This window comes from Scyliorhinus torazame, chromosome 1, assembly GCF_047496885.1.
Source record: "Scyliorhinus torazame isolate Kashiwa2021f chromosome 1, sScyTor2.1, whole genome shotgun sequence".
Classification (NCBI taxonomy): Eukaryota; Metazoa; Chordata; class Chondrichthyes; order Carcharhiniformes; family Scyliorhinidae; genus Scyliorhinus; species Scyliorhinus torazame.
This window is the reverse complement of record NC_092707.1, coordinates 117,169,439-117,192,955: the sequence shown is the minus strand read 5'-3', so window position 1 is coordinate 117,192,955 and position 23,517 is coordinate 117,169,439. Positions and strand designations below refer to the sequence as shown.

The window sequence follows — 23,517 nt, the reverse complement described above, 5'->3', positions numbered from 1 at the left end:
TCGATACAGCCACATGGCAGAATATACGTTATGTGTGCTAAATGATTGAATGCACATTCAGATAAGAAAAGTAGGGTTGAAATGAGTGAGTGTTCCAAGGTCCCTTGTGCAGAACAATGCAATTCTCTTGCAAATTCCTAAAGTTTGCTCCCTGCATCATTTGGTTCATTTTCTATTTGTGAAGTAACAGTACACAAATAGTGGAGAGTGAAGCCGTCGCTTTAGAGAGAAACTTTATTTGGCATCCACATATATATTAGAAATATTATTGTTCATTTTTCATGCTGCATTATTCGAGATGGTGGGAAAATATTTGTGGAATTTGCTTGTCCAGTGGGAAAGGGGTAAAGTCCCAGGTACATAAGTTATGGATGGATAGAAAATTGTGGATGTCTTTTATATTATTTGCTGCCTGCATACAAGGCCCATTAACGAGTGCAGGTTCACTTACTGCATTCATATCAAATCTTTCTTTCTGCCACTTTAACAGAGGCACGGAACCCATTTACTCGTAAGTGTTTTTATTACAGAAGTTGCACAGAATTATTGTACTCTATTGTAAAACATTTGACTGCTGAATATTGTTAAACCTTATTGGAATATTTTGGTGATGTTGCATGTCCAGAATATATACAAGAAACACAGCATTGTCATTTTAGGTAAATGCTAGCCTCCTATAAAGCTTTCTGTTGTTGCTAAAAATGCTTCCCCAGTAAGAAACATCAACATTATTGTGGTTGGAAGATAATGGAAATAATAGAGATTTGTTTTCATTCTTGTCCCTGGAAGTGTGGAAACCTTCAGTAATTTTAGAATCTTCACTATTTTTCTTCCTGGCTTCCCTCTTTCATTTTTCTTCACATTTATTTCCTGTCTTTTCGTAACTCTTGATTTTTCACTCGCTTCAAATAATAACCTGAATATCTTTACAATAATCATGATGATGGGAAGGTTTACTCTACACTTTGTTCCTATAATTTGTTAACATGTCAAACCCAAGGACTGGGAAATATTTTGAATGCCTGCAGTTTTTTAAAATCCTGAGCATCTTGTCACCATGCACGATTCCATGTCTATACGCTCCTTATGTCTTTTCAACTTTTCAGTTGCCCTTCACTGAAGGTTCTTCAACTCCCCTCATGAATGTAATTCTAAGGGTAGCACGATGGCGCAGTGGGTTAGCCCTGCTGTCTCACAGCACTGAGGTCCCAGGTTCGATCCCGGCCCTGGGTCACTGTCCGTGTGGAGTTTGCACATTCTCCCCGTGTTGGCGTGGGTTTCGCCCCCACAACCCAGAAATGTACAGGGTAGGTGGATTGGCCACGCTAAATTGCCCCTTAATTGGAAAAAAATGAATTGGGTACTCTAAATTTGAAAAAAAAATGAATGTGATTCTTCTGCCAGTCCATCATATACACACGCATAAACTACTTGCAATGACAAAGTCTTATGATTCAAATTTGGCCAGCAGCGCATGTTTCATGACCGTGCGCCAGAATCTGACCTTCCCTTTGTTCAGTTGAACTGGTGGAGTGGTGGATGGCCTGGAAATGGAATGTCGTGGTGATTTTATAGCACAGTTTGAGCCACATGAAAAAGCCTTCAGACAAAGACAGCAATGTGCAAACATGTGGAAATCATCGATAAAAGAGCGAGAGGCACCAATAAACATGGCATTACGAGGTAGCACCTGAACCTATTAAAGCAACATCCTCGCTAGCTTGACTCAGCTTCAGTTCTCTTTATTAAACATTGTGCATTTATTTGGCTCCTGTTTTGTCCATGTTCCCTTTTTCTGCCTGAAATAAACATCACCCACTTAGGCACCTGAGTGCTGCTTTGCAAATTCATTCATTCAATGTGTTAGCAAGGCATGTTATGCACAAAACTGAAAGGGTATACTTTAGGGGTGTGATCTATCGTCCTCGCTGCACCCGACTCGGGACGCGACGAGGCTGGCTTTATTTATTTTTAAGTTTTTAAAAATAAATTTAGAGTACCCAATTATTTTTTTCCAATTAAGGGGCAATTTAGTGTGGCCGAACCACCTACCCTGCACATCTTTGGATTGTGGGGGTGGGGCACGCAGACACTGGGAGAATGTGCAAACACCACACAGAACGTGACCCGGGGCCTGGGTCCTCAGTGCCGTAGGCAGCTGTGCTAACCACTGTGCCACCGTGCCACCCTATGCCTTGTGAAATCTAATGAGATTTTGCGAGGCGTCGATATCTGGACCCCACGCATTGAGGTTGGGACCCAGAATGTGACCTCATGACTGACTGTATTTTCTCCTTTTTTTGTTTCACTGCATGCGGGTGTATGGACTAAAGGAGCCAATGTTGTGTATATTTAGACAAGGGAAGTGATGGGACTTTCACTCGAAATGAGGGCTCTTTGGGGTGTAGGTGGATATGCGGGGTTTGTGTGCTAAAAGGGGATTTCTGGGCTTTCCTAGGGCCGGGCAAGGGGGAAAGGGACCCGGGCGGGGGCCTCCACGCTGGCCGGCTTAACGGGAGTGAGGTGGGGGGAGGGGTTGCGGCCATCGGAGCCTGGCAGAACAGGGTCCAAGTGGTCTAGCCGGGGTGGAATGTTGGGGGGAAGGAACCGAGGTTGGGGGAGGAGTGTTACAAGAGGCAGTGGACGGGAGGAGTTGGAGACTGGGCGGGGGGGGGGGGGGGGGGGGAGGTGTACAACTCTTGGGTGTCATGTACGGTACTCTTTCAGAGGTTGGATGGCGTTGAGTGTAGGGGGGGGGAGGGGGAGTGGACTCTATCGGTCAATGGTGACCATGGGCGATCCCGGACTCCTTTTTCTTTTTCTTCTTTGTTTTTTGTTGCCACCATGGGAGGGTTTATTTTATTGGATGCATATATTGACAGGTGGGCCATTGTTTGGGGTGGTGGGAGGGTGGGATCGTTGGTATTGTTAAGGGGATTGATTTTGTATTTGTTACCGTTTACTGTTTGAGGGTGGGGTGTAAATTTTGAAGGAAAATGTGAAAATGGAGAATAAAAACATTTTTAAAAAAGACTAATTTGCAGCCACTTAGTGGGCCGGGCACCATATTCTCCCAGCCTGCATGATTTTCTGGCCCTCTGGGCTGGGAATCACGTGGACGAGAATCACTATAGGTCTTGACAAGTGTGGCCCACACGGCGGGCTGAGGGGGTAACACTTTAAGGGAGTTGCCCCCAAAGTCCATCCGAGGGCCACCTTCCCCTCCACAATGAAAGCCCTGCCCACTCCACCCCGCACCAGACCCCCCTTACCGCCCCTTTAACAGAGACCCTCAAAATAAGAACCCCCCCCAGATGCCCCCTGAATAAAGAGACCTCCATAGAGAACCCCTATATAAGGAGACCCCGCACGGAGACACTCTGAATAAAGGGACCCTACAGTTACTCCCTCAATCAGGAGACCCCCACAGAGACCCTCAAAATAAAAAGACCCCACAGATACCCCCTAAATCAAGTGAAAGTAGGTGAGTTAGTTCCTCAATTCAAAACTTTTGCAATCAAATTAACAAAGAAGCACAGGTTGTAAAATGTTACAACAATGTATTTTATAATTATTCAGTGTCAAATTCCTTGTAAACATTAAATACAATAAAGCTGCCCAATACTTTCCAATGATCTGTTTAATTTCAACACACTAACTTAATGGAATCCATTTATAAATATTCAACAATGGACTGCATTGCGGGGTGGTGCCTGGTGGCTGACATGGGGACCCTGGCCAGTGCTCAACTCCAATGGCTGCCTAACCGCCACCCCCTCCCCCCTCCCCCACCACCCATCCCCTCCCAGCGCCTCTCTGCACCCATCCCTCACATCCTTGTGACAGAGCACCGGGGGAGGCAGGTTGGAACATTTGTGAAAGGTGTTTATTGTGAACAGGTGAACATGTATCAACAGGTTTGTGCTTTAGCCCCTAGAGCTATTCTGTGTGCTGCACCCGTGCCACTGATGTCTAACATTCTGGCGTTACGGGACCTAATTCTATGTCTAGGTGGATCCCCAGGCAGCACATCACGCGAGGATCCGGCCTGCTGCTATTCCTGCTTTATGACTTGGATACCCTTTGGTGGCAGTCCTCTGGAGCGACCGGGCATGGCGGGGGTAATGGGGTTGGAGTGGTGTGGGGGAGGTAGGGTGCGGGGAGGTGGGGTGGTGGGGTGCCGGGGTTGGTGTGGTGTGGGGGAGGTGGGGTAATGTGGTTAGAGTGGTGTGGGGATGGTGGGATAATAGGGTTGAGGTGGTGTGTGGATGGTGGGAAAATAGGGTTGGGGTGGTGTGAGGGATGTAGGATGCTGGGGTTAGGGTCGTGTGGGGAGGTGAGGTGATGGAGTTAGGGTGGTGTGGGGGGGGGGTGAAGTGATGGGGTTGGGGTGGTGTGGGGAGGTGAGGTGATGGGGTTGGGGTGGTGTGGGGAGGTGAGGTGATGGGGTTGGGGTGGTGTGGGGGAGGTGAGGTGATGGGGTTGGGGTGGTGTGGGGGAGGTGAGGTGCTAGGGTTGGGGTGGTGTGGGGAGGTGAGGTGATGGGGTTGGGTGGGGGGGTGAGGTGATGGGGTTGGGGTGGTGTGGAGGAGGTCAGGTGATGGGGTTGGGGTGATGTGGGGAGGTGAGGTGACGGGGTTAGGTGGGGGAGGTGAGGTGCTGGGATTGGGGTGGTGTGGGGGAGGTGAGGTGATGGGGTTGGGGTGGTGTGGGGAGGTGAGGTGATGGGGTTGGGGTGGTGTGGGGGAAGTGAGGTGATGGGGTTGGGTGGGGGGGTGAGGTGATGGGGTTGGGTGGTGTGGGGAGGTGAGGTGCTGGGGAATGGGTGGTGTGAGGGAGGTGAGGTGATGGGGTTGGGGTGGTGTGGGGGTGGTGTGGTGATGGGGTTGGGGTGGTGTGGGGAGGTGAGGTGATGGAGTTGGGTGGGGGGGTGAGGTGATGGGGTTGGAGTGGTGTGGGGGAGGTGAGGTGATGGGGTTGGGGTGGTGTGGGGAGGTGAGGTGCTGGGGATGGGGTGGTGTGAGGGAGGTGAGGTGATGGGGTTGGGGTGGTGTGGGGGTGGTGTGGTGATGGGGTTGGGGTGGTGTGGGGAGGTGAGGTGATGGGGTTGGGGTGGTGTGGGGGGGGGGTGAGGTGATGGAGTTGGGTGGGGGGGTGAGGTGATGGGGTTGGAGTGGTGTGGGTGAGGTGATGGCGTTGGGGTGGTGTGGGGAGGTGAGGTGATGGAGTTGGGTGGGGGGGGTGAGGTGATGGGGTTGGGGTGGTGTGGGGAGGTGAGTTGATGGGGTTGGGTTGGTGTGCGGAGGTGAGGTGCTGGGGATGGGGTGGTGTGAGGGAGGTGAGGTGATGGGGTTGGGGTGGTGTGGGGGAAGTGAGGTGATGGGGTTGGGGTGGTGTGGGGGAGGTGAGGTGATGGGGTTGGGGTGGTGTGCGGGAGGTGAGGTGATGGGGTTGGGGTGGTGTGGGGGAGGTGAGGTGATGGGGTTGGGGTGGTGTAGGAGAGGTGAGGTGATGGGGGTAGGCTGGTATGGGGGAGGTGAGGTGATGGGGATGGGGTGGTGTGGGGAGGTGACGTGCTGGGGATGGGGTGGTGTGAGGGAGGTGAGGTGAAGGGGTTGGGGTGGTGTGGGGGTGGTGCGGTGTGGGGAGGTGAGGTGATGGGGTTGGAGTGGTGTGGGGGGTGAGGTGATGGGGTTGGGGTGGTGTGGGGGGGTGAGGTGATGGAGTTGGGGTTGTGTGGGGGGGTGAGGTGATGGGGTTGGGGTGGTGTGGGGAGGTGAGGTGATGGAGTTGGGTGGGGGGGGTGAGGTGATGGGGTTGGGGTGGTGTGGGGGAGGTGAGGCGATGGGGTTGGGGTGATGTGGGGAGGTCAGGTGCTGGGGATGGGGTGGTGTGAGGGAGGTGAGGTGATGGGGTCGGGGTGGTGTGGGGGTGGTGTGGTGATGGGGTTGGGTGATGTGGGGAGGTGAGGTGATGGAGTTGGGTGGGGGGGTGAGGTGATGGGGTTGGGGTGGTGTGGGGGAGGTGAGGTGATGGGGTTGGGTTGGTGTCGGGAGGTGAAGTGCTGGGGATGGGGTGGTGTGAGGGAGGTGAGGTGATGGGGTTGGGGTGGTGTAGGGGCGGTGTGGTGATAGGGTTGGGGTGGTGTGGGGTGGTGAGGTGATGGGGTTGGGGTTGTGTGGGGGGGTGATGTGATGGGGTTGGGGTGGTGTGGGGCGGTGAGGTGATGGGGTTGGGGTGGTGTGGGGGGGTGAGGTGATGGGGTTGGGGTGGTGTGGGGAGGTGAGGTGCTGGGGACGGGGTGGTGTGAGGGAGGTGAGGTGATGGGGTTGGGGTGGTGTGGGGGTGGTGTGGTGATGGGGTTGGGGTGGTGTGGGGAGGTGAGGTGATGGGGATGGGGTGGTGTGGGGAGGTGAGGTGCTGGGGAAGGGGTGGTGTGAGGGAGGTGAGGTGATGAGGTTGGGGTGGTGTGGGGGTGGTGTGGTGATGGGGTTGGGGTGGTGTGGGGAGGTGAGGTGATGGGGTTGGGGTGGTGTGGGGGGGTGAGGTGATGGGGTTGGGGTGGTGTGAGGGGGTGAGATGATGGGGTTGGGGTTGTGTGGGGGGTGTGGTGATGGGTTTGGGGTGGTGTGGGGAGGTGAGGTGATGGAGTTAGGTGGGGGGGTGAGGTGATGGGGTTGGGGTGGTGTGGGGGAGGTGAGGCGATGGGGTTGGGGTGATGTGGGGAGGTGAGGTGCTGGGGATGGGGTGGTGTGAGGGAGGTGAGGTGATGGGGTTGGGGTGGTGTGGGGGTGGTGTGGTGATGGGGTTGGGGTGGTGTGGGGAGTTGAGGTGATGGAGTTGTGTGGGGGGGTGAGGTGATGGTGTTGGGGTGGTGTGGGGGAGGTGAGGTGATGGGGTTGGGGTGGTGTGGGGAGGTGAGGTGCTGGGGATGGGGTGGTGTGAGGGAGGTGAGGTGATGGGGTTGGGGTGGTGTGGGGGTGGTGTGGTGATGGGGTTGGGGTGGTGTGGGGGAGGTGAGGTGATGGGGTTGGGGTGGTGTGGGGGGATGAGGTGATGGGGTTGGGTGGTGTGGGGGTGGTGTGGTGATGGGGAATGGGTGGTGTGAGGGAGGTGAGGTGATGGGGTTGGGGTGGTGTGCGGGTGGTGTGGTGATGGGGTTGGGGTGGTGTGGGGAGGTGAGGTGATGGAGTTGGGTGGGGGGGTGAGGTGATGGGGTTGGAGTGGTGTGGGGGAGGTGAGGTGATGGGGTTGGGGTGGTGTGGGGAGGTGAGGTGCTGGGCATGGGGTGGTGTGAGGGAGGTGAGGTGATGGGGTTGGGGTGGTGTGGGGGTGGTGTGATGATGGGGTTGGGGTGGTGTGGGGAGGTGAGGTGATGGGGTTGGGGTGGTGTGGGGGGATGAGGTGATGGGGTTGGCGTCGTGTGGGGGCGGTGTGGTGATAGGGTTGGGGTGGTGTGGGGAGGTGAGGTGATGGGGTTGGGGTGGTGTGGGGGGGTGAGGTGATGGAGTTGGGTGGGGGGGTGAGGTGATGGGGTTGGAGTGGTGTGGGGGAGGTGAGGTGATGGGGTTGGGGTGGTGTGGGGAGGTGAGCTGATGGAGTTGGGTGGGGGGGGTGAGGTGATGGGGTTGGGGTGGTGTGGGGGAGGTGAGGTGATGGGGTTGGGTTGGTGTGGGGAGGTGAGGTGCTGGGGATGGGGTGGTGTGAGGGAGGTGAGGTGATGGGGTTGGGGTGGTGTGGGGGTGGTGTGGTGATGGGGTTGGGGTGGTGTGGGGAGGTGAGGTGATGGGGATGGGGTGGTGTGAGGGAGGTGAGGTGATGAGGTTGGGGTGGTGTGGGGGTGGTGTGGTGATGGGGTTGGGGTGGTGTGGGGAGGTGAGGTGATTTGATTGGGGTGGTGTGGGGGGGTGAGGTGATGTGGTTCGGGTGGTGTGTGGGGGTGAGGTGATGGGGTTGGGGTTGTGTGGGGGGTGTGGTGATGGGTTTGGGGTGGTGTGGGGAGGTGAGGTGATGGAGTTGGGTGGGGGGGTGAGGTGATGGGGTTGGGGTGGTGTGGGGGAGGTGAGACGATGGGGTTGGGGTGGTGTGGGGAGGCGAGGTGCTGGGGATGGGGTGGTGTGAGGGAGGTGAGGTGATGGGGTTGGGGTGGTGTGGGGGTGGTGTGGTGATGGGGTTGGGGTGGTGTGGAGAGGTGAGGTGATGGAGTTGGGTGGGGGGGTGAGGTGATGGGGTTGGAGTGGTGTGGGGGAGGTGAGGTGATGGGGTTGGGGTGGTGTGGGGGGGTGAGGTGATGGGGTTGGGGTGGTGTGAGGGGGTGAGGTGATGGGGTTGGGGTGGTGTGAGGGGGTGAGGTGATGGGGTTGGGGTTGTGTGGGGGGTGTGGTGATGGGTTTGGGGTGGTGTGGGGAGGTGAGGTGATGGAGTTAGGTGGGGGGGTGAGGTGATGGGGTTGGGGTGGTGTGGGGGAGGTGAGGCGATGGGGTTGGGGTGATGTGGGGAGGTGAGGTGCTGGGGATGGGGTGGTGTGAGGGAGGTGAGGTGATGGGGTTGGGGTGGTGTGGGGGTGGTGTGGTGATGGGGTTGGGGTGGTGTGGGGAGTTGAGGTGATGGAGTTGGGTGGGGGGGGTGAGGTGATGGTGTTGGGGTGGTGTGGGGGAGGTGAGGTGATGGGGTTGGGGTGGTGTGGGGAGGTGAGGTGCTGGGGATGGGGTGGTGTGAGGGAGGTGAGGTGATGGGGTTGGGGTGGTGTGGGGGTGGTGTGGTGATGGGGTTGGGGTGGTGTGGGGGAGGTGAGGTGATGGGGTTGGGGTGGTGTGGGGGGATGAGGTGATGGGTTGGGTGGTGTGGGGGTGGTGTGGCGATGGGGAATGGGTGGTGTGAGGGAGGTGAGGTGATGGGGTTGGGGTGGTGTGCGGGTGGTGTGGTGATGGGGTTGGGGTGGTGTGGGGAGGTGAGGTGATGGAGTTGGGGTGGTGTGGGGAGGTGAGGTGATGGGGTTGGGGTGGTGTGGGGAGGTGAGGTGCTGGGCATGGGGTGGTGTGAGGGAGGTGAGGTGATGGGGTTGGGGTGGTGTGGGGGTGGTGTGGTGATGGGGTTGGGGTGGTGTGGGGAGGTGAGGTGATGGGGTTGGGGTGGTGTGGGGGGATGAGGTGATGGGGTTGGCGTGGTGTGGGGGCGGTGTGGTGATAGGGTTGGGGTGGTGTGGGGAGGTGAGGTGATGGGGTTGGGGTGGTGTGGGGGGGTGAGGTGATGGAGTTGGGTGGGGGGGTGAGGTGATGGGGTTGGAGTGGTGTGGGGGAGGTGAGGTGATGGGGTTGGGGTGGTGTGGGGAGGTGAGGTGATGGAGTTGGGTGGGGGGGGGGTGAGGTGATGGGGTTGGGGTGGTGTGGGGGAGGTGAGGTGATGGGGTTGGGTTGGTGTGGGGAGGTGAGGTGCTGGGGATGGGGTGGTGTGAGGGAGGTGAGGTGATGGGGTTGGGGTGGTGTGGGGGCGGTGTGGTGATAGGGGTGGGGTGTTGTGGGAGGTGAGGTGATGGGGTTGGGGTGGTGTGGGGGGGTCAGGTGATGGGGTTGGGGTGGTGTGGGGAGGTGAGGTGCTGGGGACGGGGTGGTGTGAGGGAGGTGAGGTGATGGGGTTGGGGTGGTGTGGGGGTGGTGTGGTGATGGGGTTGGGGTGGCGTGGGGAGGTGAGGTGATGGGGATGGGGTGGTGTGAGGGAGGTGAGGTGATGAGGTTGGGGTGGTGTGGGGGTGGTGTGGTGATGGGGTTGGGGTGGTGTGGGGAGGTGAGGTGATGGGATTGGGGTGGTGTGTGGGGGTGAGGTGATGGGGTTCGGGTGGTGTGGGGGGGTGAGGTGCTGGGGTTGGGGTTGTGTGGGGGGTGTGGTGATGGGTTTGGGGTGGTGTGGGGAGGTGAGGTGATGGAGTTGGGTGGGGGGGTGAGGTGATGGGGTTGGGGTGGTGTGGGGGAGGTGAGACGATGGGGTTGGGGTGGTGTGGGGAGGCGAGGTGCTGGGGATGGGGTGGTGTGAGGGAGGTGAGGTGATGGGGTTGGGGTGGTGTGGGGGTGGTGTGGTGATGGGGTTGGGGTGGTGTGGAGAGGTGAGGTGATGGAGTTGGGTGGGGGGGTGAGGTGATGGGGTTGGAGTGGTGTGGGGGAGGTGAGGTGATGGGGTTGGGGTGGTGTGGGGAGGTGAGGTGCTGGGGATGGGGTGGTGTGAGGGAGGTGAGGTGATGGGGTTGGGGTCGTGTGGGGGTGGTGTGGTGATGGGTTTGGGGTGGTGTGGGGAGGTGAGGTGATGGGGTTGGGGTGGTGTGGGGGGATGAGGTGATGGGGTTGGGTGGTGTGGGGAGGTGAGGTGCTGGGGATGGGGTCGTGTGAGGGAGGTGAGGTGATGGGGTTGGGGTGGTGCGGGGGTGGTGTGGTGATGGGGTTGGGGTGGTGTGGGGAGGTGAGGTGATGGGGATGGGGTGGTGTGGGGGGATGAGGTGATGGGGTTGGGTGGTGTGGGGGTGGTGTGGTGATGGGGAATGGGTGGTGTGAAGGAGGTGAGGTGATGGGGTTGGGGTGGTGTGCGGGTGGTGTGGTGATGGGGTTGGGGTGGTGTGGGGAGGTGAGGTGATGGAGTTGGGTGGGGGGGTGAGGTGATGGGGTTGGAGTGGTGTGGGGGAGGTGAGGTGATGGGGTTGGGGTGGTGTGGGGAGGTGAGGTGCTGGGCATGGGGTGGTGTGAGGGAGGTGAGGTGATGGGGTTGGTGTGGTGTGGGGGTGGTGTGGTGATGGGGTTGGGGTGGTGTGGGGAGGTGAGCTGATGGGGTTGGGGTGGTGTGGGGGGATGAGGTGATGGGGTTGGCGTGGTGTGGGGGCGGTGTGGTGATAGGGTTGGGGTGGTGTGGGGAGGTGAGGTGATGGGGTTGGGGTGGTGTGGGGGGGTGAGGTGATGGAGTTGGGTGGGGGGGTGAGGTGATGGGGTTGGAGTGGTGTGGGGGAGGTGAGCTGATGGGGTTGGGGTGGTGTGGGGAGGTGAGGTGATGGAGTTGGGTGGGGGGGGTGAGGTGATGGGGTTGGGGTGGTGTGGGGGAGGTGAGGTGATGGGGTTGGGTTGGTGTGGGGAGGTGAGGTGCTGGGGATGGGGTGGTGTGGGGGCGGTGTGGTGATAGGGTTGGGGTGGTGTGGGAGGTGAGGTGATGGGGTTGGGGTGGTGTGGGGGGGTCAGGTGATGGGGTTGGGGTGGTGTGGGGAGGTGAGGTGCTGGGGACGGGGTGGTGTGAGGGAGGTGAGGTGATGGAGTTGGGGTGGTGTGGGGGTGGTGTGGTGATGGGGTTGGGGTGGTGTGGGGAGGTGAGGTGATGGGGAATGGGTGGTGTGAGGGAGGTGAGGTGATGAGGTTGGGGTGGTGTGGGGGTGGTGTGGTGATGGGGTTGGGGTGGTGTGGGGAGGTGAGGTGATGGGATTGGGGTGGTGTGGGGGGTGAGGTGATGGGGTTCGGGTGGTGTGGGGGGTTGAGGTGATGGGGTTGGGGTTGTGTGGGGGGTGTGGTGATAGGTTTGGGGTGGTGTGGGGAGGTGAGGTGATGGAGTTGGGTGGGGGGGTGAGGTGATGGGGTTGGGGTGGTGTGGGGGAGGTGAGACGATGGGGTTGGGGTGGTGTGGGGAGGCGAGGTGCTGGGGATGGGGTGGTGTGAGGGAGGTGAGGTGATGGGGTTGGGGTGGTGTGGGGGTGGTGTGGTGATGGGGTTGAGGTGGTGTGGAGAGGTGAGGTGATGGAGTTGGGTGGGGGGGTGAGGTGATGGGGTTGGAGTGATGTGGGGGAGGTGAGGTGATGGGGTTGGGGTGGTGTGGGGAGGTGAGGTGCTGGGGATGGGGTGGTGTGAGGGAGGTGAGGTGATGGGGTTGGGGTGGTGTGGGGGTGGTGTGGTGATGGGGTTGGGGTGGTGTGGGGAGGTGAGGTGATGGGGTTGGGGTGGTGTGGGGGGATGAGGTGATGGGGTTGGGTGGTGTGGGGAGGTGAGGTGCTGGGGATGGGGTCGTGTGAGGGAGGTGAGGTGATGGGGTTGGGGTGGTGCGGGGTGGTGTGGTGATGGGGTTGGGGTGGTGTGGGGAGGTGAGGTGATGGGGATGGGGTGGTGTGGGGAGGTGAGGTGCTGGGGATGGGGTGGTGTGAGGGAGGTGACGTGATGGGGTTGGGGTGGGGTGGGGGCGGTGTGGTGATGGGGTTGGGGTGGTGTGGGGAGGTGGGGTAATGGGGTTGGGGTGGTATGGGGGGTGAGGTGATGGGGTTGGGGTGGTGTGGGGGGTTTAGGTGATGGGTTGGGGTGGTATGGGGGGTGAGGTGATGGGGTTGGGGTGGTGTGGGGAGGTGAGGTGGTGGAGTTGGGTGGGGGGGTGAGGTGATGGGGTTGGGGTGGTGTGGGGGAGGTGAGGCGATGGGGTTGGGGTGATGTGGGGGAGGTGATGTGATGGGGTTGGGGTGGTGTGGGGGTGGTGTAGTGATGGGTTTGGGGCGGTGTGGGTAGGTGAGGTGATGGGGTTGGGGTGGTGTGGGGGTGTGAAGTGATGGGTTTGGGGTGGTGTGGGGGTGGTGTGGTGATGGGGTTGGTGTGGTGTGGGGAGGTGAGGTGATGGAGTTGGGTGGGGGGGTGAGGTGATGGGGTTGGGTTGGTGTGGGGGAGGTGAGGTGATGGGGTTGGCGTGGTGTGGGGAGGTGAGGTGATGGGGTTTGGGTGGTGTGGGGGGGTGAGGTGATGGGGTTGGGGTGGTGTGCTGGTGGTGTGGTGATGGGGTTGGGGTGGTGTGGGGGAGGTGAGGTGATGGGGTTGGGGTGGTGTGGGGGAGGTGAGGTGATGGGGTTGGGGTGTGTGTGGGTGGTGTGGTGATGGGGTTGGGGTGATGTGGGGGAGGTGAGGTGATGGGGTTGGCGTGGTGTGGGGAGGTGAGGTGATGGGGTTTGGGTGGTGTGGGGTGTGAGGTGATGGGGTTGGGGTGGTGTGGGGGAGGTGAGGTGATGGGGTTGAGGTGGTGTGGGGGTGGTCTGCTGATGGGGTTGGGGTGGTGTGGGGGGTGAGGTGATGGGGTTGTGGTGGTGTTGGGGTGGTGAGGTGATGGGGTTGGGGTGGTGTGGGGGAGGTGAGGTGATGGGGTTGGGGTGGTGTGGGGGGTGAGGCGATGGGGTTGGGGTGGTGTGGGGGAGGTGAGGTGATGGGGTTGGGGTGGTGTGGGGGTGGTCTGCTGATGGGGTTGGGGTGGTGTGGGGGGTGAGGTGATGGGGTTGGGGTGGTGTGGGGGTGGTGAGGTGATGGGGTTGGGGTGGTGTGGGGGAGGTGAGGTGATGGGGTTGGCGTGGTGTGGGGAGGTGAGTTGATGGGGTTTGGGTGGTGTGGGGGGGTGAGGTGATGGGGTTGGGGTGGTGTGCTGGTGGTGTGGTGATGGGGTTGGGGTGATGTGGGGGAGGTGAGGTAATGGGGTTGGCGTGGTGTGGGGAGGTGAGGTGATGGGGTTTGGGTGGTGTGGGGGGTGAGGTGATGGGGTTGGTGTGGTGTGCTGGTGGTGTGGTGATGGGGTTGGGGTGGTGTGGGGGAGGTGAGGTGATGGGGTTGAGGTGGTGTGGGGGTGGTCTGCTGATGGGGTTGGGGTGGTGTGGTGGGTGAGGTGATGGGGTTGTGGTGGTGTTGGGGTGGTGAGGTGATGGGGTTGGGGTGGTGTGGGGGAGGTGAGGTGAAGGGGTTGGGGTGGTGTGGGGGGTGAGGCGATGGGGTTGGGGTGGTGTGGGGGAGGTGAGGTGATGGGGTTGGGGTGGTGTGGGGGTGGTCTGCTGATGGGGTTGGGGTAGTGTGGGGGGTGAGGTGATGGGGTTGGGGTGGTGTGGCGGTGGTGAGATGATGGGGTTGGGGTGGTGTGGGGGAGGTGAGGTGATGGGGTTGGGGTGGTGTGGGGAAGGTGAGGTGATATGGTTGGGGTTGTGTGTGGGGGGTGAGGTGATGGGGTTGGGTTGGTGTGGGGGAGGTGAGGTGATGGGGTTGGGGTGGTGTGGGGGAGGTGAGGTGATGGGGTTGGGGTGGTGTGGGGGAGGTGAGGTGATGGGGTTGGGGTGGTGTGAGGGAGGTGAGGTGATGGGGTTGGGGTGGTGTGGGGGGGTGGTGTGGTGATGGGGTTGGGGTGGTGTGGGGTGGTGAGGTGATGGGGTTGGGGTGTTGTGTGGGGGTGAGGTGATGGGGTTGGGGTGGTGTGGGGGGGTGAGGTGATGGGATTGGGGTTGTGTGGGGGTGTGAGGTGATGGGGTTGGGGTGGTGTGGGGAGGTGAGGTGATGGAGTGGGTGGGAGGGGTGAGATGATGGGGTTGGGGTGGTGTGGGAGAGGTGAGGCGATGGGTTTGGCGTGATATGGGGGAGATGAGGTGATGGGGTTGGGGTGTGTGTGGGTGGTGTGGTGATGGGGTTGGGGTCGTGTGGGGAGGTGAGGTGATGGGGTTGGGGTGGTGTGGGGGGGTGAGGTGATGGGGTTGGGGAGGTGTGGTGATGGGGTTGGGGTGGTGTGGGGGTGGTGTGGTGATGGGGTTGGGGTGATGTGGGGGAGGTGAGGTGATGGGGTTGGGGTGGTGTGGGTGTGGTGTGGTGATGGGGTTGGGGTGGTGTGGGGGAGGTGAGGTGATGGGGTCGTGGTGGTGTGGGGTGGTGTGGTGATGGGGTTGGGGTGGTGTGGGGGGTGAGGTGATGGGGATGTGGTGGTGTTGGGAAGGTGAGATGATGGGGCTGGGGTTGTGTGTGGGGGGTGAGGTGATGGGGTTGGGGTGGTGTGGGCGAGGTGGGGTGATGGGGTTGGGGTGGTGTGGGGGAGGTGAGGTGCTGGGGTTGGGTGGAGGGGGTGAGGTGATGGGGTTGGGGTGGTGTGGGGGAGGTGAGGTGATGGGGTTGGGGTGGTGTGGGGGAGGTTAGGTGATGGGGTTGGGGTGGTGTGGGGGAGGTGAGGTGATGGGGTTGGGGTGGTGTTGGGAAGGTGAGATGATGGGGCTGGGGTTGTGTGTGGGGGGTGAGGTGATGGATTTGGGGTGGTCTGGGGGAGGTGAGGTGCTGGGGTTGGGTGGAGGGGGTGAGGTGATGGGGTTGGGGTGGTGTGGGGGAGGTGAGGTGATGGGGTTGGGGTGGTGTGAGGGAGGTGAGGTGTTTGGGTTGGGGTTGTGTTGGGAGGTGAGGTGATGGGGTTGGGGTGGTGTGAGGGAGGTGAGGTGATGGGGTTGGGGTTGCGTGGGGGGGGTGAGGTGATGGGGTTGGGGTGGTGTGGGGGAGGTGAGGTGATGGGGTTGGGGTTGTGTGTGGGGGGTGAGGTGGTGGGGTTGGGGTGGTGTGGGGGGGGTGATGTGATGGGGTTGGGGTGGTGTGGGGGGGTGAGGTGATGGGGTTGTGGTGGTGTGAGGGAGGTGAGGTGATGGGGTTGGGGTGGTGTGGGGGTGGTGAGGTGATGGGGTTGGGGTGGTGTGGGGGAGGTGAGGTGATGGGGTTGGGGTGGTGTGGGGAGGTGAGGTGATGGGGTTGGGGTGCTGTGGGGGCGGTGAGGTGATGGGGTTGGGGTGGTGTGGGGGGGTGAGGTGATGGGGTTGGGGTGGTGTGGGGGAGGTGAGGTGATGGGGTTGGGGTGGTGTGGGGAAGGTGAGGTGATGGGGTTGGGGTGGTGTGGGGGGGTGAGGTGATGTGGTTGGGGTGGTGTGGGGGGGAGGTGATGGGGTTGGGGTGGTGTGGGGAAGGTGAGGTGATGGGGTTGGGGTGATGTGGGGGGGTGAGGTGATGGGGTTGGGGTGGTGTGGGGGAGGTGAGTTGATGGGGTTGGGGTGGTGTGGGGAAGGTGAGGTGATGGGGTTGGGATTGTGTGTGGGGGGTGAGGTGATAGGGTTGGGGTGGTGTGGGGGAGGTGAGGTGCTGGGGTTGGGGTGGTGTGAGGGAGGTGTGGTGTTTGGGTTGGGGTGGTGTGGGGGGGTGAGGTGATGGGGTTGGGGTTGTGTGGGGGAGGTGAGGTGATGGGGTTGGGGTTGTGTGGGGGAGGTGAGGTGATGGGGTTGAGTGGGGGGGGTGAGGTGATGGGGCTGGGGTGTTGTGAGGTGTTTGAGTTGGGGTGGTGAGGTGATGGGGTTGGGGTGGTGTGGGGGATGTGTGGTGATGGGGTTGGGGATGGGTGGGGGAGGTGATGTGATGGGGTCGGGGTGGTGTGAGGGAGGTGAGGTGATGGGGTTGGGTTGGTGTGGGGGAGGTGAGGTGATGGGGTTGGGGTGGTGTGGGGGAGGTGAGGTGATGGGGTTGGGGTGGTGTGGGGGAGGTGAGGTGATGGGGTTGGGGTGGTGTGAGGGAGGTGAGGTGATGGGGTTGGGGTGGTGTGGGGGGGTGGTGTGCTGTTGGGGTTGGGGTGGTGTGCGGTGGTGAGGTGATGGGGTTGGGGTGTTGTGTGGGGGTGAGGTGATGGGCTTGGGGTGGTGTGGGGAGGTGAGGTGATGGAGTGGGTGGGGGGGGTGAGATGATGGGGTTGGGGTGGTGTGGGAGAGGTGGGGCGATGGGTTTGGCGTGATATGGGGGAGATGAGGTGATGGGGTTGGGGTGTGTGTGGGTGGTGTGGTGATGGGGTTGGGGTGGTGTGGGGAGGTGAGGTGATGGGGTTGGGGTGGTGTGGGGGGGGGTGAGGTGATGGGGTTGGGGAGGTTTGGTGATGGGGTTGGGGTGGTGTGGGGGTGGTGTGGTGATGGGGTTGGGGTGATGTGGGGGAGGTGAGGTGATGGGGTTGGGGTGGTGTGGGTGTGGTGTGGTGATGGGGTTGGGGTGGTGTGGGGGAGGTGAGGTGATGGGGTTGGGGTGGTGTGGGGTGGAGTGGTGATGGGGTTGGGGTGGTGTGGGGGGTGAGGTGATGGCGATGTGGTGGTGTGGGGGAGGTGAGGTGATGGGGTTGGGGTGGTGTGGGGGAGGTGAGGTGATGGGGTTGGGGTGGTGTTGGGAAGGTGAGATGATGGGGCTGGGGTTGTGTGTGGGGGGTGAGGTGATGGGGTTGGGGTGGTGTGGGCGAGGTGGGGTGATGGGGTTGGCGTGGTGTGGGGGAGGTGAGGTGCTGGGGTTGGGTGGAGGGGGTGAGGTGATGGGGTTGGGGTGGTGTGGGGGAGGTGAGGTGATGGGGTTGGGGTGGTGTGGGGGAGGTGAGGTGATGGGGTTGGGGTGGTGTGGAGGAGGTGAGGTGATGGGGTTGGGGTGGTGTTGGGAAGGTGAGATGATGGGGCTGGGGTTGTGTGTGGGGGGTGAGGTGATGGAGTTGGGGTGGTGTGGGGGAGGTGAGGTGCTGGGGTTGGGTGGAGGGGGTGAGGTGATGGGGTTGGGGTGGTGTGGGCGAGGTGAGGTGATGGGGTTGGGGTGGTGTGAGGGAGGTGAGGTATTTGGGTTGGGGTTGTGTTGGGAGGTGAGGTGATGGGGTTGGGGTGGTGTGAGGGAGGTGAGGTGATGGGGTTGGGGTTGCGTGGGGGGGGTGAGGTGATGGGGTTGGGGTGGTGTGGGAGAGGTGAGGTGATGGCGTTGGGGTTGTGTGTGGGGGGTGAGGTGATGGGGTTGGGGTGGTGTGGGGGGGGTGATGTGATGGGGTTGGGGTGGTGTGGGGGGGTGAGGTGATGGGGTTGTGGTGGTGTGAGGGAGGTGAGGTGATGGGGTTGGGGTGGTGTGGGGGTGGTGAGGTGATGGGGTTGAGGTGGTGTGGGGGAGGTGAGGTGATGGGGTTAGGGTGGTGTGGAGAGGTGAGGTGATGGGGTTGGGGTGGTGTGGGGAGGTGAGGTGATGGGGTTGGGGTGCTGTGGGGGAGGTGAGGTGATGGGGTTGGGGTGGTGTGGGGGGGTGAGGTGATGGGGTTGGGGTGGTGTGGGGGAGGTGAGGTGATGGGGTTGGGGTGGTGTGGGGAAGGTGAGTTGATGGGGTTGGGGTGGTGTGGGGGGGTGAGGTGATGTGGTTGGGGTGGTGTGGGGGGGAGGTGATGGGGTTGGGGTGGTGTGGGGAAGGTGAGGTGATGGGGTTGGGGTGGTGTGGGGGGGTGAGGTGATGGGGTTGGGGTGGTGTGGGGGAGGTGAGTTGATGGGGTTGGGGTGGTGTGGGGAATGTGAGGTGATGGGGTTGGGATTGTGTGTGGGGGGTGAGGTGATAGGGTTGGGGTGGTGTGGGGGAGGTGAGGTGCTGGGGTTGGGGTGGTGTGAGGGAGGTGTGGTGTTTGGGTTTGGGTGGTGTGGGGGGGTGAGGTGATGGGGTTGGGGTTGTGTGGGGGAGGTGAGGTGATGGGGTTGGGGTTGTGTGGGGGAGGTGAGGTGATGGGGTTGAGTGGGGGGGGTGAGGTGATGGGGTTGGGGTGTTGTGAGGTGTTTGAGTTGGGGTGGTGAGGTGATGGGGTTGGGGTGGTGTGGGGGATGTGTGGTGATGGGGTTGGGGATGGGTGGGGGAGGTGATGTGATGGGGTCGGGGTGGTGTGAGGGAGGTGAGGTGATGGGGTTGTGGTGGTGTGAGGGAGGTGAGGTGATGGGATTGGGGTGGTGTGGGGCGGTGAGGTGATGGGGTTGGGGTGGTGTGGGGGGGTGAGGTGATGGGGTTGGGGTTGTGTGGGGGGTGTGGTGATGGGTTTGGGGTGGTGTGGGGAGGTGAGGTGATGGAGTTGGGTGGAGGGGTGAGGTGATGGGGTTGGGGTGGTGTGGGGGAGGTGAGGCGATGGGGTTGGGTTGGTGTGGGGAGGCGAGGTGCTGGGGATGGGGTGGTGTGAGGGAGGTGAGGTGATGGGGTTGGGGTGGTGTGGGGGTGGTGTGGTGATGGGGTTGGGGTGGTGTGGGGAGGTGAGGTGATGGAGTTGGGTGGGGGGGTGAGGTGATGGGGTTGGAGTGGTGTGGGGGAGGTGAGGTGATGGGGTTGGGGTGGTGTGGGGAGGTGAGGTGCTGGGGATGGGGTGGTGTGAGGGAGATGAGGTGATGGGGTTGGGGTCGTGTGGGGGTGGTGTGGTGATGGGGTTGGGGTGGTGTGGGGGGATGAGGTGATGGGGTTGGGTGGTGTGGGGAGGTGAGGTGCTGGGGATGGGGTCGTGTGAGGGAGGTGAGGTGATGGGGTTGGGGTGGTGCGGGGGTGGTGTGGTGATGGGGTTGGGGTGGTGTGGGGAGGTGAGGTGATGGGGATGGGGTAGTGTGGGGAGGTGAGGTGCTGGGGATGGGGTGGTGTGAGGGAGGTGACGTGATGGGGTTGGGGTGGTGTGGGGGCGGTGTGCTGATGGGGTTGGGGTGGTGTGGGGAGGTGAGGTAATGGGGTTGGGGTGGTATGGGGGGGTGAGGTGATGGGGTTGGGGTGGTGTGGGGGGTTTAGGTGATATGGTTGGGGTGGTGTGGGGGGTGAGGTGATGGGGTTGGGGTGGTGTGGGGAGGTGAGGTGGTGGAGTTGCGTGGGGGGGTGAGGTGATGGGGTTGGGGTGGTGTGGGGGAGGTGAGGCGATGGGGTTGGGGTGATGTGGGGAGGTGAGGTAATGGGGTTGGGGTGGTGTGGGGGTGGTGTAGTGATGGGTTCGGGGCGGTGTGGGTAGGTGAGGTGATGGGGTTGGGGTGGTGTGGGGGTGTGAAGTGATGGGTTTGGGGTGGTGTGGGGAGGTGAGGTGATGGAGTTGGGTGGGGGGGTGAGGTGATGGGGTTGGGTTGGTGTGGGGGAGGGGAGGTGATGGGGTTGGCGTGGTGTGGGGAGGTGAGGTGATGGGGTTTTGGTGGTGTGGGGGGGTGAGGTGATGGGGTTGGGGTGGTGTGCTGGTGGTGTGGTGATGGGGTTGGGGTGATGTGGGGGAGGAAGGTGATGGGGTTGGCGTGGTGTGGGGAGGTGAGGTGATGGGGTTTGGGTGGTGTGGGGTGGTGAGGTGATGGGGTTGGGGTGGTGTGCTGGTGGTGTGGTGATGGGGTTGGGGTGGTGTGGGGGAGGTGAGGTGATGGGGTTGGGGTGGTGTGGGGGGGTTGAGGTGATGGGGTGGTGTGGGGAGGTGAGGTGAGGGGGTTGGGGTGGTGTGGGGGGCTGAGGTGATGGGGTTGGGGTGGTATGGGGGAGGTGAGGTGATGGGGTTGGGGTGGTGCGGGGAAGGTGAGGTGATATGGTTGGGGTTGTGTCTGGGGGGTGAGGTGATGGGGTTGGGTTGGTGTGGGGGAGGTGAGGTGATGGGGTTGGGGTGGTGTGGGGGAGGTGAGGTGATGGGGTTGGGGTGGTGTGGGGGAGGTGAGGTGATGGGGGTTGGGGTGGTGTGGGGGTGGTGTGGTGATGGGGTTGGGGTGGTGTGGGGTGGTGAGGTGATGGGTTTGGGGTGTTGTGTGGGGGTGAGGTGATGGGGTTGGGGTGGTGTGGGGGGGTGAGGTGATGGAATTGGAGTTGTGTGGGGGTGTGAGGTGATGTGGTTGGGGTGGTGTGGGGAGGTGAGGTGATGGAGTGGGTGGGGGGGTGAGATGATGGGGTTGGGGTGGTGTGGGAGAGGTGAGGCGATGGGTTTGGCGTGATATGGGGGAGATGAGGTGATGGGGTTGGGGTGTGTGTGGGTGGTGTGGTGATGGGGTTGGGGTGGTGTGGGGAGGTGAGGTGATGGGGTTGGGGCGGTGTGGGGGGGTGAGGTGATGGGGTTGGGGAGGTGTGGTGATGGGGTTGGGGTGGTGTGGGGGTGGTGTGGTGATGGGGTTGGGGTGATGTGGGGGAGGTGAGGTGATGGGGTTGGGGTGGTGTGGGTGTGGTGTGGTGATGGGGTTGGGGTGGTGTGGGGGAGGTGAGGTGATGGGGTTGGGGTGGTGTGGGGTGGTGTGGTGATGGGGTTGGTGTGGTGTGGGGGGTGAGGTGATGGGGTTGTGGTGGTGTGGGGGAGGTGAGGTGATGGGGTTGGGGTGGTGTGGGGGAGGTGAGGTGATGGGGTTGGGGTGGTGTTGGGAAGGTGAGATGATGGGGCTGGGGTTGTGTGTGGGGGGTGAGGTGATGGGGTTGGGGTGGTGTGGGCGAGGTGGGGTGATGGGGTTGGGGTGATGTGGGGGAGGTGAGGTGCTGCGGTTGGGTGGAGGGGGTGAGGTGATGGGGTTGGGGTGGTGTGGGGGAGGTGAGGTGATGGGGTTGGGGTGGTGTGGGGGAGGTGAGGTGATGGGGTTGGGGTGGTGTGGGGGAGGTGAGGTGATGGGGTTGGGGTGGTGTTGGGAAGGTGAGATGATGGGGCTGGGGTTGTGTGTGGGGGGTGAGGTGATGGGGTTGGGGTGGTGTGGGGGAGGTGAGGTGCTGGGGTTGGGTGGAGGGGGTGAGGTGATGGGGTTGGGGTGGTGTGGGGGAGGTGAGGTGATGGGGTTGGGGTGGTGTGAGGGAGGTGAGGTGTTTGGGTTGGGGTTGTGTTGGGAGGTGAGGTGATGGGGTTGGGGTGGTGTGAGGGAGGTGAGGTGATGGGGTTGGGGTTGCGTGGGGGGGGGTGCGGTGATGGGGTTGGGGTGGTGTGGGGGAGGTGAGGTGATGGGGTTGGGGTTGTGTGTGGGGGGTGAGGTGATGGGGTTGGGGTGGTTTGGGGGGGGTGATGTGATGGGGTTGGGGTGGTGTGGGGTGGTGAGGTGATGGGGTTGTGGTGGTGTGAGGGAGGTGAGGTGATGGGGTTGGGGTGGTGTGGGGGTGGTGAGGTGATGGGGTTGGGGTGGTGTGGGGGAGGTGAGGTGATGGGGTTAGGGTGGTGTGGAGAGGTGAGGTGATGGGTTTGGGGTGGTGTGGGGAGGTGAGGTGATGGGGTTGGGGTGCTGTGGGGGAGGTGAGGTGATGGGGTTGGGGTGGTGTGGGGGGGTGAGGTGATGGGGTTGGGGTGGTGTGGGGGAGGTGAGGTGATGGGGTTGGGGTGTTGTGGGGAAGGTGAGGTGATGGAGTTGGGGTGGTGTGGGGGGTGAGGTGATGTGGTTGGGGTGGTGTGGGGGGGAGGTGATGGGGTTGGGGTGGTGTGGGGAAGGTGAGGTGATGGGGTTGGGGTGGTGTGGGGGGGTGAGGTGATGGGGTTGGGGTGGTGTGGGGGAGGTGAGTTGATGGGGTTGGGGTGGTCTGGGGAACGTGAGGTGATGGGGTTGGGATTGTGTGTGGGGGGTGAGGTGATAGGGTTGGGGTGGTGTGGGGGAGGTGAGGTGCTGGGGTTGGGGTGGTGTGAGGGAGGTGAGGTGTTTGGGTTGGGGTGGTGTGGGGGGGTGAGGTGATGGGGTTGGGGTTGTGTGGGGGAGGTGAGGTGATGGGGTTGGGGTTGTGTGGGGGAGGTGAGGTGATGGGGTTGAGTGGGGGGGGGTGAGGTGATGGGGCTGGGGTGTTGTGAGGTGTTTGAGTTGGGGTGGTGAGGTGATGGGGTTGGGGTGGTGTGGGGGATGTGTGGGGATGGGGTTGGGGATGGGTGGGGGAGGTGATGTGATGGGGTCGGGGTGGTGTGAGGGAGGTGTGGTGATGGGGTTGGGGATGGGTGGGGGAGGTGAGGTGATGGGGTTGGGGTGAGGTGAGGTGTTTGGGTTGGGGGGGTGAGTTGATGGGGTTGGGGTGGTGTGAGGGACGTGTGGTGATGGTGTTGGGGGTGGGTGGTGGAGGTGAGGTGATGGGGTTGGGGTGGTGTGGGGGAGGTAAGGTGATGGGGTTGGGGTGGTGTGGGGGAGGTGAGGTGATGGGGTTGGGGTGGTGTGAGGGAGGTGTGGTGATGGGGTTGGGGATGGGTGGGGGAGGTGAGGTGATGGGGTTGGGGTGGTGTGGGGGTGGTGTGGTGATGGGGTTGGGGTGGTGTGGGGAGGTGAGGTGATGGGGTTGGGGTGTTGTGTGGGGGTGAGGTGATGTGGTTGGGGTTGTGTGTGGGGGGTGAGGTGATGGGGTTGGGTTGGTGTGGGGGAGGTGAGGTGATGGGGTTGGGGTGGTGTGGGGGAGGTGAGGTGATGGGGTTGGGGTGGTGTGGGGGAGGTGAGGTGATGGGGTTGGGGTGGTGTGAGGGAGGTGAGGTGATGGGGTTGGGGTGGTGTGGGGGTGGTGTGGTGATGTGGTTGGGGTGGTGTGGGGAGGTGAGGTGATGGGGTTGGGGTGTTGTGTGGGGGTGAGGTGATGGGGTTGGGGTGGTGTGGGGGGGTGAGGTGATGGGATTGGGGTTGTGTGGGGGTATGAGGTGATGGGGTTGGGGTGGTGTGGGGGAGGTGAGGTGATGGGGTTGGGGTGGTGTGAGGGAGGTGAGGTGATGGGGTTGGGGTGGTGTGGGGGTGGTGTGGTGATGGGGTTGGGGTGGTGTGGGGAGGTGAGGTGATGGGGTTGGGGTGTTGTGTGGGGGTGAGGTGATGGGGTTGGGGTGGTGTGGGGGAGTGAGGTGATGGGATTGGGGTTGTGTGGGGGTATGAGGTGATGGGGTTGGGGTGGTGTGGGGAGGTGAGGTGATGGAGTGGGTGGGGGGGGGGTGAGATGATGGGGTTGGGGTGGTGTGGGAGAGGTGAGGCGATGGGTTTGGGGTGATATGGGGGAGATGAGGTGATGGGGTTGGGGTGTGTGTGGGTGGTGTGGTGAT

General features: G+C 61.6%; 1 long non-coding RNA gene across 2 annotated transcripts in view; it reads left to right on the top strand.

Moving 5' to 3' along the window:
• LOC140411250 (uncharacterized) overlaps nucleotides 1-23,517 on the top strand; it is a 386,898-nt gene that overhangs the window by 651 nt on the left and 362,730 nt on the right. The window lies entirely within an intron of this gene.